Source organism: Lissotriton vulgaris, chromosome 3_1, assembly GCF_964263255.1.
Source record: "Lissotriton vulgaris chromosome 3_1, aLisVul1.2, whole genome shotgun sequence".
Lineage (NCBI taxonomy): Eukaryota > Metazoa > Chordata > Amphibia > Caudata > Salamandridae > Lissotriton > Lissotriton vulgaris.
Genome location: NC_141689.1, coordinates 76551606 through 76569301, shown reverse-complemented (window position 1 = coordinate 76569301; position 17696 = coordinate 76551606).

Genomic DNA, 17696 nt, shown 5'->3' with positions numbered 1-17696 from the left:
TTGCTCATGAAACGTAACTCCGTAACTAGGGAAATATGGACACTAACCGAGGGTTACTACAGTTTATGTTGTTCTTCCTCCTTCTCCTCGTAAGAATAATGCTCCTGGGAGGACTCCACATGCTGAGCGGAGGTAGGACCTCTATCAGTGAAGGAGTAGTCAACCTGTAAGTAACCGTTTGGATTATCGTCCCCATCATCCTAATCCTCTGATTCTTGGCATTTGACGTTCAATTGGGAAGGACTGTACACAGGGCCAAATAAACCTTCCTCCTCAGATTCTTGAAACTCCAGGAGGCAAGCTGGAGGCAAAGGAGAGATTTTTGAAAAATCCTGAATCTCCGGCTCCGATGACGGCATAAAAATTGGTTTTTCATTCGTCGACGGGCCCGTCGATGATGCCATTGATGACCTGGCTGACGGTAATGCTGATGACAGGGCATTAGGAGCCTTCGTCAATGGAGCAGCAATGGATGCAGCCACAAAAGGAGAGGTCATCTTCGTTCTTCGCCGTCAGGGTCAGTCTTGTTGCCCTCAATGTCACATCTTTGCTTCAGCACGCTGTCCCTGTTTTGATCATCGGCGTAAACGTAGCCGACGAGACTGTTGCCTGAAATCAAAGTCTTTGTAGTAGACACCTGAGTCTTCAACAACGGTGCCGTTGATGGTTGGTCGGTCTTTCAGTAGGGAAGGCTCCTTGAAGGGGGTGTGAGGAGCAGACAGAGGCTCTGAGCCAGAGCCATGAAGAGGAGTGGAAGTGCTAGACTAGTGTCTCCTAGATGTTTTCTCCTCAGAAGTGTCCTTAGCATGACACTTAGATCTTTTGGTGTCTCTGTGGGTAGAGGACGATTCTCCCACGTTCCTTATTCTGGAGGAGGAATGAGCCTTCTCCTCCCATTCCGAGCTTCAGGCCGAGGCTGACTTTTTGCTCTGGAGCCATAGAAGCAGTCTATCCTCTCTGTCCTTGAGGGTTTTAGCACACAATATACAAAATAGTACTTACATTCTCTGGGTTTCTGGGCAGGATAGAGACAATATAAACACTTCTTATGAGGATCTTTTTCCACGAAACTTGCAGGGCCCAAACAGCACTTTCTTCGACTGAGACATTCTGTGTGAATATAGCTAAACACTCACTCCAACGGTACCTTAGATATTGATAGGTGATAAAATGATAGCTGGAAGCTAGAGGTCAAAATGATAAGAGAGCAGCACTGTGACTGAGCAGAGCTCAGGGAGACTCCCTAATACACAACATGCAGTAAGACATCTGAGGTAGGATGGCTCTGCAAGGGAGGAGTTCTCCAGGATCTCAGCTCTGACTGGCTGACGTTTGGATGTTTTAAAACAATATACAAGGGTTACAAAATACTATTGTTTTTCAATAGAATCACTGCTAATGCTTTAATACTACTATTATTACTTTTACCATGGGACCCTCACTATGAAGACGGGAAAGATTCAAGCCTGTGAATCTATTAAAAATACAATACTGGAGAATAACTGTGAATGTCGAAAGCCTCAACCCATGGATTTCAACAAATGTGGTGGCTAGTTACCCAAGCAACCAGGGAAAGTAAGATTCTGCGCAGATATGAGAATGCCAAAATGACCTAGAAGGAGGTAACATACCACACGCACAGTTGACAATATGGTAACAAAAGGAAATGGTGCAAACTTGTTTTCTAAAGTTGCCCTCAAAGCAGGCTTCCACCGAATCTCTGCCCAAGTCATCGAGGTATATTACTACATTCTCTACCGATATTTACCTCAGATGACACAAAGTTCTAAACTTCAGCTGATCAAGTGCCACCAAAGTCTTTCAAAACTGTGTACAAGAAACCCTATCTGGAGTATAAAAAAATCCTTTTCATGGAGCATTCTCCGAGGACTAATAAACTCGATGGAGTAATGAACGTGAGCTACCATATAATGCTGTACACAACTTCCAAAGAGAAATATCATGATTGCCTCAGAGCATTACTTACCTGAATTCAAGAAAATTAGCTCACTGTTCACGACCAGCAACGTGAGTTCATCCAGCAGGCGAGATTAAGTGTTAGTGGGTACAGGTTCGCCTCTGAAGGAATACCACTAGTCCATGAAAAATACGCTGCAGTAAAGAAACATCATTACCTCAAAACATTGCAGAGGTTCGTAGCTTCCTTGGGATGGCCACGTATGATGGGCATTTCATACCGAATTTGACAGCACAAATAAAACCATTGAGTGATCTACTGAAAACTGGCATTGCTTGGATCTGGTTATATGCACAGGAAATGTTGTTTCAAAATATCAAAGATTCATTAACACCAGAGACCACCAGGAAGAGCTACGAACTAGAAATACTGACCAATCTCTCGGTTGACGCCATCCCCATTGGGGTAGGAGCTAAGTTGCTTCAACAACAACTGAATAGCCAATGGACACCAGTAGCATACACCAGCTGTACAGGGAGAGGCAATACTCCTATATTGAAAAAGAAGCAGCAGTGATTCTATGGGGCTGTAGTCACTTCTACATATTGTAGTTTGGAAATGAAATTAAAGTCTGCACTGACCACAAGCCACTCACACCTCTCTGCCTGGTGAGCTACCAAGCCACCTCTGTGCATCAAACAATTATACTCCAGTTAAACGAGTATTCAAGACCAATCTGTCCAGGAAAGTCGACAGAGAACCTAATAAGAGGCCCTGAGAAGTATAAGGATGGCTTACGCCATTTCTTCTTCAAGCCAAAGTAACTGATAAATATGTCAGAATCCTGACCACAGATTCTACTCCGTAGTCCAGAAGGACTAAAGACTGCATCTTTCAGAGAAAAATGCATGCAAATTGCAATAAATGTGAGAGGTAACAACAATTCGCTGTTAGTTCTACAAACACATTTGCATCAAAATACAGAAACAAGAGCAGGGTGCAACCTATCCGGAATATCCACAGTGAAATGTCAATCAGAGAAGAGGGACTTGCTGAGTGGAAACCGTATTGTAATTCCCAATTCATTGACCCGCTGAGTCACGGACCTGACCTATGCCGGGCACCAAGTCATTGTTAAAGTAAAGGTGAGGCTATGACAAAGGGAACGATATATCCATATCTTGGTCAGCAAGTCAATACATCTCAATCAACTGCCTATCATGCTAAGTAACAAGGCCACAGAATCTTCCTGCACAAATAATCTCAGATGATATACCAAAGCGAATCAAGTCACAACTTATAGCAGATCTTGCAAATTTTCGACCTGCTCGACTCCTCTTGGTAGGAGTGGATGTTCATAGTAAATGTCCTGAAATGAAATTATAATTTGTAATGTGCACTAATACCCAAAGGTGTCTAGGTGCAGAAGATTTAATTTTTAAAAGGGACGAACAGGAAATTGAAAAGGCTGGTTGAGGGCCTCATTCTATTTGTTAAACAGCCAGGTTTTTAAAATGTTGGGAAAAACAAGAAGATTATTTTCTTTCTTAAGTGCCAAAGCCAAAGAATTCCACAGGCTGACTGTGCCTGCCACAATACTTCTTCCCCTAAAATGCAGTTTTTGCTCTTGGAATTACAAGATTAAAAGACAATGCCGAACGAAGCTGCCTTCCTGGAACCTACCACATACATCTATGTGTAAAATAATCAGGACCGAGTCCATGTAGTGCTTTAAAGGCAATGCAGAGGGACTGAAATTCAATTCACCTTCTAACTGGCAGCCGATGCATGCGCCACCGATTGATATTTAGGGATTGCGAGCAACAGATGTGCTGCCGCATTTTTGAGGACCTGCAATTTCTTTAAGAGCCTAGATTGAGTATTAAAAAAGATTGCACTACAGTTATCAACATTTGATAGAATAAGTGCCGAAATTACAGCTTTCCGAAGGTCTAAAAGAATAAAAGGTAGAACTTTCCTGAGAGCTTTGATCATAAAAAAGCAGGAGGAGGTGATAGCATTAATTTGGCCTTCGAAAGACAGTTTGGTGTCAAAATAGACTCTTATGATTTTTTACCTTGGTGACCGGGTTAGGAAGTTCTCCCAGTTCCTGCGGCCATCCACTAGGTGTCCAGAAAGAGGTGTCACACCCAAATAGAAGCACCTCAGTTTTTCTTGCGTTTAGCTTGAGACAGTTTTTGGACATCCATTTTCTACCTTCCCCCATACAGCCATGAAATCTAGAGGTGGTATCTTCCAGACCACCAGCAAAGCTTGCCACGATTTGCGCGTCATCGGCGAACGACACAACCGTGAATCCAAATTACTTTATTAGAGTGCCAAGTGGGGGTGACATGAAGATTAAAAAGTGTTGGACTCAATAAGGAGCCATGCGGCACCCCGCAGGGAAAGGAAAACAAGGAGGACCTGACCCGTCAACCTCCACCAGTTGCTCCCTATCTTCAAGAAAAGATTTAAGTAATTCCAGTGCCCTGCCCCTAATGCCTAAGGCAAAAAGTTGATTGATGAGAAGACTTTGGTCAATCGTATCGAAGGCCAAAGAGAGCTCCAGTAGGATCAAGTCCGTCTTCCCACCTTTGTCCAAGACCTATGTGATTTCCTCCGAGACATTAATCATGGCCAACTCAGTGCAATGTTGGCTTCTGACCTTGTATTGTGAGCCATCCAGGTGACTGTTATCTTTAATAAACCCTGATAGTTCTATATTCATAGCCTTCCCTACGATCTTAGCCGGAAAAGGTAATTGAGAAATTGGCCTATAGATATTGGGGTCATAGTTATCTCGATTTGGTTTCTTCAGCAACAGGAGAATGGATGCTCTCTTCCATTCTCTTGGAAAATACCCATCAAGAAACATCTTATTGAAGATACCTTTGAGGTAGCTGGCATAACCTCAGGAAGCAAATGAAGAACCTTTGGAGAACACTTGTCTGAGTGAACATTTGTCAGTCCTATTGACACACCATGCCAGTCTCGCCCTTTTCGGTGATTTCAATTACTGGTACAACGACCCTAAGGCCGGTTCCTCGGCTACTGAGTTTTTTGATTCACTTCACAGTTTGAACCTGATTCAACAGGTATCTCACCCTACCCACATCAAGGGTCATATTCTCGACCAGATCTGGACCTACAACTTAACATTGTCCGAGCCAGTCATCTCCCCTTGTGTCTGGTCGGACCATTTTCTAGTCGACACCATTATTACAGTCGCTGGCACAACCCCCGCCCCTCTTATGGCTGGTGGTCTTGCCCGGAAGTGGAGCGCACTTGACTCCCAGGGGTTCCTTACGGCTTTGGCTGATACCCGTCCATGTACGAACCTCACTGACCCTTCTGACATTAACTCACTGGACAGAGACATCAGCACCTGGTTAAAGTCGGCCAGTGATCAATTCGCTCCACTTACGAAATTTCCCTGCACGCGGCATCATTCCTCTCACAGATGGTTCACGAATGATCTTAAGCAACTTAAATTGAAAGTGCGCCAGCAGGAACGGATCTGGAGGCGTACTTACTCCGATTCAGCTAGGCTGCTCTATATCTTGGTGCGGAGAGAATACAAGCTGCCATCATCTTAGCTAAATCAGACCACTTTTCCAACAGACTCTCGTCAGCGGTCAATAAATCCAAGGAAGTCTTTAAGGTCATGAATGAACTTACCACGGATGACAGAACCCTCCCAGCCCAGACCCCCTCCCAAGTGACATGCGACGCTCTAAACCACTTTTTTGTTGAAAAGATTATAAAAATAAAAAACTCTATCCCTTCCTGTCCTCAGTCATACATATCGGAACCTTCCTCCGATAATCCCCTTACCTTCACGACCTTTCCCGCCCTTGATTTTACTTCCTTAGCGGGCCTTGCTAACCGGGTCCAGTCGGGTTCCCCCAACGACTGTTGTCCGCCATCAGTACTGTGGGATATCTGCCTTAAATTACCGGATGACATTCTATCCCTACTGAATGGCTCTCTGGGGAGCGGCATTGTTCCTAACTCCTTTAAAAATGCCATTTTAGTGCCCCTTCTTAAGAAACTCGGAGCTGATCCCGGCGATCTCTCAAATTTTCGCCCTATTTCTCTCCTTCCCTACTTTTCTAAACTAACAGAAGCATATGTCACCCGTTGTCTCTCTAATTTCATTGAGACTTCTGGCTACCTGGAGCCCAACCAGGCCGGTTTTAGACCCGCCCATTCAACTGAGGCTGTTATCCTCGCGGTCTTGGATACACTGAGTAGAAATGCGGATGCGGGCATCCCTCAAGTCCTTGTACTCCTGGATTTGTCTGCCGCATTCGACACGGTGGACCACAACATCCTTCTCCACCGTGTCGGCCAGGCAGGCATACAGGGTACTGCCCTCAAATGGATTGCGTCATTTCTAACTGGACGTACTCAGGCTGTGCGCCTGGGCCCGTACACCGCAGCAAAAACCTCCACGTCTTGTGGAGTACCCCAAGGCTCTTCCATCTCGCCATTATTATTCAATCTTTACCTTCGCCCACTTATCCACTCACTTAAGAACTGGGACATCACGGTATATAATTATGCTGATGATCTGCAGATAATTTTTCCCCTCAACTCTTCCAATGCTGTTAACACCTTTCGCACCGCTATGATTCACATCCTACATTGGATGAATGAGAATCAATTAAAGTTGAATCCAGGGAAAACCGAGCTGCTCCTTCCCGGCTCCAGTTCTGCTCACTGGGGTCCACAGTTCTGGCCCACTGAATTTGGCCACCTTCGGTCAAATCAGTGAAAAGTCTGGGTGTGATCATTGATGCAGAGCTTTCCTTGAAAGCCCAAGTGGGCGCTGTAATCTCGTCCTGTATGTATCAGCTGAGAAAGATCCGCAAAGTTAGCCATCTCTTACCACCTTCTGCTCTAACTCAGGTTGTCATCTCTTTGGTTCTCTCCCGCCTGGACTTTTCCAATTCCATCTACCATGGCCTCCCTCAGTCCCTGCTGTATCGTCTCCAGGTGGTTCAGAACCAGGCGGCCTGTCTCATCTATAAAATCCCTAAATGGCAATCGGCAAAACCCCTGCTGCATCGACTTCATTGGTTGCCGATGGGACTAAGGTCAGCCTTTAAGGTAGCCTGCCTCACTTACAAAGCCCAGTACTGCACGAGTCCTGCATTCTTGCAATCTTTAATTACTTCACATCGCCCGTCACGCAACCTCCGTTCTGCTCACCTTCACATGCTTGTTGCTCCCAAAGTTAAAACCAAGAAGTACGGCGGCCGCCGCTTCTCTCATCTGGCCCCTAGCCTTTGGAATTCCCTCCCTCTTTTCATCAAGTCAAGCACTTCCCTTTCTATCTTCAGAAATCTGCTTAAGACATTTCTCTTCCCCTCCCTAGGCTAACCTGGTCAGTGTCAACTCTTCATTTTCCATCCTGTTATAAAGAGCGCCAGGAAACCTTTGGTGACAGTGCGCGTTACAAGAGTCATTTAACATAACATAACATAACATAACACGGCCACAAGGCGATCCAGATCTTGTCTGACCAAAAAGAGTCAGAACAAGTGAGTCAGAGATGGAATTAAAAGTTTCAAAAATAGGAATATTGTCTGCTAGGATATCTGTAAGATTTGTTCCCACTAATATAGAGGAGGTGAATTCCTCTATGCGCACTCCCGCCGCCAGATGAGAGGAGGCAAAAGGATCAAAGACTGCTTTTACCCTTGCCTGTAAGAAATCTGCTAAAAGATCGCAGAATTCTTGATTTGTTGAATGTTTTTTGAGTTCAGGGACTTTGCTCATCTTTTGTACTGTTGCAAAAAAGGTCTTTAGGGGAATTAAGGGAGGTCTTAATTTAGCAGTTGTGACTTTTATTTTATAGTCCTGAATAGATTTTTTGTAAAAGATTTTATCAATATGATCGTAATTTGTGCGCCATTTCCCTTCAAGCCTTCTGCTGATTTGTTTCTGTCACCTAAGGCTATCATCAAACCACGGCTTGGACAGAGAAGTACTTTTGTTTTTTGTGGTTTTTAAAGGTGCCAAGATGTTTAGGTTACCAGTGTTCTAATTGTGGTAAGTATTAGTAGCCTCATCCAGGTCAGCAGAAATTCTAGGTTTAGCGCTGCTCGGGTAGGTCCTGAGAATTTCAGGAGTCATTTTATGCCATGAGCGATTTACCATTTTAGACGGAGCGGGGAGCACAGGGTCGGCTACCGCTTCCAGGGAAATGTAAAACATCACAGCTGAATGGTCTGACCACGCCACGGGGAGAATGGATGACATTTTGAGATAGGGATTATCTGAGAAAATACCATCCAGGGAATGTCTGGCCACATGCGTAGGACCTTTAACTAGCTGATCCTAAGGCTGAACATATCCCATCAGTCGTCGCTGAGACATGATTCAAAAAATCAATAATATGAGTGAACCACGTGGTATTCCTCAGGAACTTCATACCGATAACAGCTTTTTAAACACAGGAAAGTCACATCTTGGTGACCGCAGGCCCTTGTGCCTGCTCCAAATGAGAGAGTTCTCCTGCCCAGCTTGCCCACACTCCGCTACCCTCTGCTGCCTGTCTACCTGCTGCCCTCTGTGTATGCCTCCTCTGCTCGTTTCTTGCTCTATTTTGCCTTTTCGGCTTGCTTTCTGAACTGTTTTGCCATTTTCTGCTAATTTTTCTGCCTGAATTCAGCTGTTTTGCCTTTTTTGCTTGTTTTTTTCTGCCCTCCGATATGCCGTTTCTGCAAATTGTTCTGCCCTCTGTTTGGCCTTTTCTGCTAGTTGTTTGGCCCTCAGTTTTGCCCTCTGCAGCTGTTTTGCCGTTTCTGCTTATTTTTTTGCCCTCTGTTTTGCCTTTTTCTGCTCGTTATTTCCCTCTTACCGCCCTTTCCTCAAGACCTGGCTTCTCAACAGAGACCTCACACCCCAGCACCGAGGGACCCCCCAGGGGTGACAGTGCCCGCTCCACAAATGCTGATTGATTGGTTGATTGAAGGTGGAGAGGTTATTGTGTAGTCTCAACAAGGTGCTATTTGAAAGTAGTCTTACGGAAAGGAATTCTGGTGTGTGCAAGGTCCAGTGGTGTCACCATCACTTGGAACTTGTCCCTAATTCAAAGTATTCAATGTAAAAGAACACTTCAGTTTCGATACTTACAGCGACATTTTGAGTGACAACTAGGACAAGGAATGAAAGGAAGAAATGTCACAGACTGCTCCAGCCATCCATTTCTACTTCTCAACTTTCTCCTCTCTATTCTTCACCTCTGCTCAACACCAGTACAAATATCTCAGTAACTCCATTCACTCCTTTCTACCACCTTCTTTCCCCCCTCAGACCCTTTCATCGCATATCTCCCCCAACCCCCCACAGCCCACTGCCATTCTTTGCTTACTTCACTTCCTCCCCCACCTTCAACCCTCACACCCCAACACTCTCCCGGTCCCCCACTTCCTCCTGTCCTCCTTCACCTAGTCCACTCTCTCCCTTAACCATTGTGCCAACCTTCACTCCGTGCTCAGCACACCTCACTCTGGAAACTAAACTTGATTTCCTCATCTCGTCCATTTCCCTGCTTGAAGCGTCCATTTCACTCCTATGTGCTAAGATATCCCCCTCCCCGAACAACCTCCCGAGGAGTACCTTGCTCCAGCGCCCTAATAGAGCAAACCACAATCTATCCTCCACAGACATTACCAACCTATTGGCTACCTACAAGACCATCAATGTAATTTTCCCTACACTCGCCTCTGCTAACAACTCTACTCAATTTGCCATTCAGACCATCTCTTCCATCAGAACTTACCAGCCTCCCCCTCAAGGGGCACCCTCATTCAAGAATCTAATTCCTATCCCCCTCATCAGTCCAGACACTCACATCATCAAAATAGTTGCGTCAGAGCTACACTGTATGCTCCATAACTGCAGATCTGCAACCAAACATAAACTGGAAATCTCCGACACCATCACTCACCACAATCTCGACATGCTCTTTCTCACTGAGACCTGGTTTAATGACTCTTCTCACACTTCATTTGATCTTTTGTTACCTACTGACTACTCCATTCTCAGAAATGACAGACGAGGCAAGATCGGGGGAGGTGTTGCGATTATCTTCAGAAACACCCTCCAAATCAAAGCCTCTCCCACCACCCTCTTTCGCACCTTTGAAAGCCTCTCCCTAGAATTCCAAGTTCATCACGGCTCACCCTTCAGGTTCCATACCATCTACCACCCGCCTGGTAATTGCCCTTCCTTCATGGAGGAATTCATCGACTTCATTAGTGACCAATATCCACAAAGCGACAAGCAGATCTTCCTAGGTGATTTCAATCTCCACTGGGGTTCTGTGGAAGACTTGGCTGCCAACAAGCTTGCAGCCTTTCTTTCCGCTAACGATCTTGCACAACACTGCTCGGAAATTACACATGCCAAGGGCTCAATTCTGGACCTTGTGATATCCAAATCAGACCAGATTACCACTGCTTCACCCATCCGTGTTGACTGGCCTGACCATTTCCTCATTCCCTTCTGTTTTCACCTCTCTCACATTCTAACTCTCGGCCAACCCAAAAGAGCCGCTACGTGGTTCCGCAACACAAAAACCATTGATCTTGAGACTCTATGGGATTCTGCTATGCAGTCTCTTCCTAATCTAGACCCCAATACGGATGTCAACGATCTCACTCCCCTTTGCCTCTCAATCCTCGCAGTCGAAATAGACAAGGTTGCTCCACTCCAAAGCAAAAGAAAAAAGACCCACCCCATCAGCTCCTTGGTTCAACAAAGCACTCTATGATGAAAGGAAAAACCTTAGAATCTTGGAGAAGCACTGGAGACAATCTCCATCCACCTCCAACCTCTCTCTTTTACGTTCAGCAAGATCCAAATACCACAAACACATCTTCCAGGAAAAAACATCACATTTCAGATGCCTCCTCGATTCAGCTATAAACAGACCCAAAAAACTTTTCGACCTCATCAAAAACCCAAATTGTTCCCCCCAAACCATCAAGCCTGAGGATGCATAAAAATAGCAACTGAGTTCGCTATATTCTTCGATCAAAAGGTAAAATATCTGGTGGAACAGGTCACCCACCCCACCCCCATAGAGGAGCGAAAATCCTTAGTCACTTGGCAGAACTTTGCCGCCATCTCAGAGGCTGATCTCCTCAAATGCATCTGCAAAACCAAACCCTCCAACCATTCCTCTGACCCCATTCCCAGTGGCATCGCCATTGATTTCTATACTAACACTCTCTCCTACTGGACCAGGCTAGTCAATCTCTTCCTCAGTCAAGGATTCCTCCCAATTATCCTCAAAACAGGACAGGTTACCCCCCTTTTAAAAAAAACCTCTGCAGATGCAAATGACCCCAATAACTTCCGCCCCATCACCAATCTCCCTTTTCTTTCAAAGATCATAGAAAAATGTGTTGCAAAACAACTCTTCCAACACATTATGGACAATAATCTCCTCGACATGTTCCAGTCAACCTTTATTCAAAACTGCAAAAAAACACAGTTGATGGACAGAATGCAGAACAATGTCTTACATTCACCCCAGTACAAAGATCTGGGCCTAAATCCATCGTTTTTTTGCACCCTAGGTTAGACAATGGCTATATGCAAATCAGCCTTGACCCTGTGCCTCATGGGAACAGTCCAGCCCGAACTACCAAGCCATGTCTTTCCTAGACCGGAATCAAGCATCCAAGGACCGGTTTCTGGCTATCAGCCTTCTTCAGCCTGGATAGCTTGACTCCAGTGATGTGGAGAGCCTGGGACTCACGTCTGAGCATACCCAGCCCACTCAGGGTGAAAATTGCAAAAAACAAAGTTGATGGACAGAATGCAGAACAATGTCTTACATTCACCCCAGTACAAATATCTGGGCCTAAATCCATCGTTTTTTTGCACTCCACACCACCCTAGGTTAGACAATGGCTATATGCAAATCAGCCTTGACCCTGTGCCTCATGGGAACAGTCCAGCCCGAACTACCAAACCATGTCTTTCCTAGACCGGAATCAAGCATCCAAGGACCGGTTTCTGGCTATCAGCCTTCTTCAGCCTGGATAGCTTGACCCCAGTGATGTGGAGAGCCTGGGACTCACGTCTGAGCATACCCAGCCCACTCAGGGGGAAAATTGCAAAAAACAGAGTTGATGGACAGAATGCAGAACAATGTCTTACATTCACCCCAGTACAAAGATCTGGGCCTAAATCCATCGTTTTTTTGCACTCCACACCACGCTGGGTTAGACACTGGCTATATGCAAATCAGCTCTTACCCTGTGCCTCATGGGAACAGTCCAGTCCGAACTACCAAGCCTTGTCTTTCCCAGACCGGAATCATGCATCCAAGGACCGGTTTCTGGCTATCAGCCTTCATCAGCCTGGATAGCTCCTCTCTCTCGTCTCCACTGGTAGTTGGTCAAGGCATCCCTCAAGGTTTTATCCTTGCTCCCACTCTGTTCAATCTCTATCTGGAACCATATGGGAACCTTCTAAGCAAATCTGGAATCCTCTACCATCTCTATGTGGATGACACCCAAATCTACCTTAAGGTGTCTTCCTCTCATGATCTCTCACTACTCAGCTCTACTCTCAACACTATTCACAACTGGATGCTAGTTCACCAACTCATTCTCAATCTCTCCAAAACGGAATTCCTCCTCATATCTAGCTCTCTCTCTCTCCGCCTCCTGTTCAAGCCTGGATGGATCAATCAAATCTACTCAACAGGAAACCCATAATTGTGGACTGCGCTAAATCCTTAGGTGACATACTTGACAATAGACTCAACCTAATCTCACACATCAACTCCATGGCCAAGAGCGCACGTTATCAACTGCGACTTTTATGGGGGATTTGTCGGTTCTTCCCGGAGAATGACCTAAAAACCTTGGTCCAATCGCTAGTTCTCTCTAGACTTGACTATTGTAATTCTCTTCTGACTGGCCTTCCCAAATCTCACCTCTCCCCCCTCAAATTCGTCCTCCATTCAGCAGCTCCCTTCATTTCAGGGTCCAAACGAAGTGACCACATCACTCCTATCCTGTCTTCTCTCCGATGGCTTCCCATCGAGGCTAGAGCTATCTACAAAACAGCGTGCATCGGCCACAAAGCTTTGCACTCTTCCTCCCCTCGCTATCTGACGAATAAACTCAAACTGTCTGGAGGCTCAAGACCTTCTCGGAATGCGGAAAAGTTCCTTCTTAAACCCCCTCAGGTAATGCGGTGAGAACCTGGAACTCGCTTCCTCCGTTGCTCCGTGCCATCACCTCCATCCAGATCCTCAAAGCGGACCTCAAATCTCTTTTATTCAAAAGACACTTTCAGAACTAATTCCCTCCTTCTCAGACCCCGCCAGGAAGTTCTTTAGTCATTGTAAATTTGTCACATATGTTTATATTTTTTGCTTGTACATCCTGTGCTTGCTGCGTTTGAAATTGTGTCCCTGTTGCCTGCGTTGTTTTGATTCTATGGCCTGCTATTGTGCGCCGGGAAGTTCTTTAGTCATTGTAAAATTTGTCATATTTATTCTTACTTTTGCTTGTACAGTCTGTTCATGCTGTGCTTGAGATTGTGTGCCTTTTACCTGCGTTGCTTCGACTCTATGGCATGCTATTTTTGTTTGTTCTATTCTTGCAACAGTTCTCTCATGTAACGTAACTGGTTCTATTGTACAGTGCTCTGACACCTTAGGGTAAAGTCCGCGCTTTATAAAATGCATTAAATAGGAGCCGCAGATATCCGTCCTTAGGTAAGCCAAGATATTGGTAACGTGGACATGAGAGCCATCAAATGCCTAAACCTACAAAATGCAAAGGCTTCTTAATATAAACCAAGGAGTGTATTTCGCCTGGTTGACCAAGACTGCCTACAGTTTAAAGTCGATGGCGTTAAATGGTACTTTTGTAACCACTTTTAGTGGTAGTTTCGTGTAGCCAGACAGAGACAGGTGTATGAGCCCCAGAGCTTGGGATAAGAACCCCCCCCCCTCAAGATATGTAACAAATGGGTCAGTTCTGGTGATGCAAGGACGAGACTTAATCAAAGGGCTGCACCTGCTCTAGGCAGGCAGAGCTCTAATCTGGCTTTTGGGCTCTGCTGTCCTACAGAGGGGTGAGTAACATCTACACACGGGGGGAAGAAGTAACTACAGTGGTGTGCACAGAAGGGCTGGGACAGCCAGGACATTTTGAGCAGGAGCGCTCAGGCCAGGGGACGGGGAACAGCTGATTAGCAAAGCCAGTACTCTCATAGCAATGACGGTGCCCCTCTCACAAGTGGAAACAGTTTCATATAGCTATCAAAGGCTGGTGATGCTGCCCCTCTCTTTTGTTCTTTTTGTATCTTTCAGAGCCTTACGTTTTTCTTTCTTAAGTAAAATTGTTGGTTTTTTGCCTTACTGCCTCAGTCCCTCTAGGATGAGGCAAGGGCAGACTTGGACGCCCAACTCACCACGGAAGAGCTATGCGCTGCATTGGGGGATATGAATTCCGGCAAGGCGCCGGGTCCCAATGGATTCCCATGTGAATTCTTCAAGAAATACTTCTCTAAATTGGGGCCCCACTTTCTCGTGGTGGTGGATGAGGCGGTGGATCGGGGTCACCTTCCACAGGAGTGGAGTCACTCCGAGGTGGTTGTCTTTCACAAACCTGGTTGGCCTCCGGAACAGCATACATCATATCGTCCCATCTCGCTACTGATTGTTAGGGCCAAAATATTGGCCTAGGGGCTGGCCAATCGCTTCAACCGCATATAACAAATCTGATCCATCCTGATCAGGCTAGCTTCATGCCTCAGAGAGGTACGTCATAATATCCGCCGGGCCCACAACGCCATCGCGGCCACCCGTGGAGATGGAGAACCGGCTGCCCTGCTATTAGCGGACATGGATAGGACGTTTGACTCCCTCAGCTGGGTGTATTTATTCACATTACTGAGTCGCCTCAACATTGGGCGACAACATTTGTCTTATCTAAAATTTCTATAAACGGATCTCACAAGCTCTGTGCGTGTCACGGAATAAACCTCCTACACTTTTCCAATTGGAAGGGGCACCCGCCAGGGGTGCCCCATCACCGTACCTATTTGCTTTAGCTATGGAGCCATTGGTGGCCTGGGTGCAGATCGACGCACAGGTACAGGGCTCAGGTAGACACACAGAATTTCAGACCGCATTGCATTATCTGCAGATGTCGGACGTATTGTTCTTCTTAACAAACCTCAATAGGACAGGCCCGAGATTGCTCCGCATCATGCAAATCTTTGGGGAATCCATGGGACTCTTTATGAATCCCCATAAGTCTACCCTTTGGGTGCTGGGGGGATTGATAGACTGGGCCCTGGGCATCTGCAGCACAGGTAGTGACAGAGGGTGTAAAGTACCTGGTAGTCTTCCTGTTAGATACACAACGCACGTCGTGGGACAGAAATATTGCTCCGGTATGGACGTGGGTACGAGAGGAGATGAAAACTTGGTCGCATATGCCCCTCTCTATCTATGGTAGACCGGCTATTTTCAAAATGGTATCTCTTCTGCATCTGCTCTACCAACTACAGAACCGTCCATATCCATTCTACAAGCCTGGTTCCGCCAGGTCAATGCAGCGTTGAGTCAGTTTTTGTAGGCGGGGGCTTCCCGGGTCGCCTTGCAGACCTGTTGTCAGTCTACGTATTGCGGGGGGTTGACCACATCGGACAGTCAATCTATTATGCGGCATCTCATCTGCTAGTGCTCTGCTAGTGCTGAATGAATGGTGGTATGGAAACAGGCAAGACCCTACTTATGGGGTAGAGCGATGGCGGATGGGAGATGTAACCCTTCATACCATTTTATACTCCACACCCCTGCACCGATCCCTACACAGGTGGTATTCCAGCTTTGAAAAGAATCCCTCCACAAGATAGAGAGGTGGGGCAGACTAACAGGGGAAACCCCACTGTGGCATAATGGAAAAGTACCACAACTGCCCACACTAGCTGGGTGTCGTGGGTGAGATAACATAGGGATTTCTACACTAGGGGATGTCATGCGGTGTTCAACCATGAAACCTTTCCAAGATCTCCAAAAAGAATACAAGATGTCTAGAATCCAATTCCATAAGTATCCTCAATTTAGATATACTATCTCCCCTAGCATCTCGGAGTTAGAAGCACTTCCTAAATGTAATCCCATTGAAGCCAAGGTGTTTATGGGCGACCTGAATGATCACAAACATTTATCAATCACTTGTGACTAATAGTTCTACCACACTGGACAAGCTTAGAGAGGCATGGGCGCTCAATCTTGGTCAGATAGATGTTGATGATTGGGTGGAAGCGCTAGCCTCCCCACGGGGGCGGCAATAGCAACCCAGTTGCGCCTTATTCAATTTAAATATCGGCACTGGGTTTACTACACCCAGTTAAGGCTATGGAGGGAAGGTTTGGTATCATCCCCGGTGTGCTTGCGATGTTGTAGGGAGGAAGGGTCCCTCATCCATATAATTTGGCACTGTACGGCGCTCACAAGGTTTTGGTGGGGGGTTATGATATGCCTTATGGAAGTATTGGGGTGGGAGGTCCCTGCTTCCCCCAGATTGTCAATTCTACATATCCTGGAGGGTATTGGGGCCAATATTTATAAACTGCACTTATTGCTACTGGGGCTCACCCTGGCCAAACGAGATATTGTGAGACTATGGAAGGCATCTGCCCCACCTTCTTTGACAGCCTGGAAGAAGGGACTAGACTTCTGTGTGGGCTTAGGGATACTGATATTTAAGGCCAGAGGATGCCCGCAAAAGCACCCCAAAATTTGGAAATGTTGGGTGGACTACCAGCGTCTGTACTTGGAGCCGGCGCCCTCAACGGGAGCATCTGCATTTTAATCAACACGGGGGACACCGCATGGGGGAGGGATTAAGTGGCTTGACTCAATTGTGGTGGCAAGCAAAGTTGTGGCAGAAGAGACGCAGCAGTGGAGCAGTGCAAAGGACTTGGGTTCAAAACGTTCATGTTGTTATGTTCTATATAAATGTTATCTTGGTAAAATGAAAACCAAATGTCAATATCAGTAACTTGTGGTGTGCGATATGGCGGTTGGCTTCTGTATTAAGGGGCCCTGCTCTGTATGTGATTATCAGGGATTATTGACACAAGAAAAATGTTTTATAAAAAAAAGAATTTTGATTTTTTTAAGACTTTGGGCTGCAGTCTCATTGCTGGACCTGGAATGTGGAAGGTGCTGATGGGAACAATTTGCAAATAAACGCATTAATTAAAGCGGTGTCTACAGCTGCCGTCTAAATTACTGAGCATTATGTCTCTGGACTGGTCCCTGCCACCCATTCTTTTGCCTTCTTATCACTTTCACTGCCAGATCTAATATCTACAGGCTTGTCCCATGTCACTCCAACTGTGGGCTCCAAGTTTTGCCCCCAAGCATCATTGCACATACAACCATGTGCACACACAAACACAAAGATACGCATGCTCCCGCACATATAACCCAGTGCACAAACAAACCCAAAGATACGCATGCTCCCGCACATATAACCCAGTGCACACGCAAACACAAAGATATGCATGCGCCCGCACATACAGTTCTGTGCACACACACACAAACACAAAGATATGCATTCACTCACATATACAACCATGTGTGCACACACAAACAAAAGAAATGCATGCTACCGCACATAAAACCCTGTGCACACACAAACACAAAGATATGCATCCTCCCGCACATACAAACCTGTGCACACACAAACACAATGATATGCATGCGCCTGCA